Here is a 1,302-nt window from a genome sequence, read left to right as displayed (position 1 = left end):
CGTAAAACTATGTACGATAGATGCACAAATCTCGAGATCCGTGCATTATTCAAGGCTGAGATAAGCATTATCGTCAAAATCGAGAAAGGAACTCTGCGCTGGTTCGGACATGTAGAGTGAATGAACAGCGAAAGAACGTCTAAAAATATTTACGATTCAAATGTTGATGGATGCAGAAATAGAGGAAGACCGAGAAAGACATGGCATGACCAAATCTTACAAATACTTGAAGATTGACATGTTAAAAGTAGGAATAATCGGAGCGCGTGCATGTGAAGATTTATGAATGTAAGTTTACAACGATTTAAACGAGCATTAAATAAATAGTCCAGATCTTGTCTCGATGTCCCTTATGTTTGTCAATGCTTCTTTTTTTTTTTTTTTAATGTTTTAAACTATTCTCTTATTGTAATGTTTAAACCCTATAAATTGTATACATTGACAGTGTCCGTTAATAAATAAATACATGTAGAGGAAGCGAGATCTGTATGCAAAGGTAGAGTGATGTGGCGTTCTATCCTCTCTGCCTACGCTTACGGGAAAACGGCGTGATGATTTGTTAGTTTATTTTGCTATACCAATGTCGTTGTATTGAACATTTTTTGGAACCATAATAAATTTGACAGGGTGAATCACGATGTGTTGCTTAGTAAATTAAATAAAATCGGTTTTAGTAATAAACTATTAATATTTTTTGCAAATTATTTTAAAAACAGAAGTCAATTTGTCACTTATGGACTTTTTACTTCTAAACCCTTTCTTACATTTTCAGGAGTCCCACAGGGCTCTTATTTAGGTCCACTTTTATTCTCTATTTTTATAAATGACATCACTAGCGTAGTATCACATTCACGAGTTCTGTTGTTTGCAGATGATCTACAATTGTTTCTGGAGATATCCACCTTGAATGATTGTCGCCTTCTCCAGTCTGATATAAATAATATATTTGATTGGGGAACACAGAACAAACTAAAATTTAATGTTTCTAAATGTTATGTTCTGTCATATACGAGGGCATTAAAAACTATTTTTATACGGTACTGTATGGGAGTGTGTTCACTTAAGCGAACTGCCACTATCAAAGATCTGGGAATTATGTTTGATGCTAGACTGAAATTTCATACTCACATAGGCACTGTCTGCGACAATGCGCGCAAAATGTTGGGATTTGTTCTCCGAACAGCTAAGATGTTCTTAAATACTCGTGTTCTAAGGCTTCTTTATAACTCATTGGTGCGAAGCAGACTTGAGTGTGGATCTCTGATCTGGGCGCCCTACGAATTGAAGTACTCTCTTATGCTG

This window comes from Micrasema longulum, unplaced genomic scaffold (genome assembly GCF_059751315.1).
Source record: "Micrasema longulum isolate JH-2025_06_02 unplaced genomic scaffold, ASM5975131v1 h1tg001110l, whole genome shotgun sequence".
In the NCBI taxonomy this organism is placed as follows: Eukaryota; Metazoa; Arthropoda; class Insecta; order Trichoptera; family Brachycentridae; genus Micrasema; species Micrasema longulum.
This window is presented reverse-complemented; position numbering follows the sequence as displayed.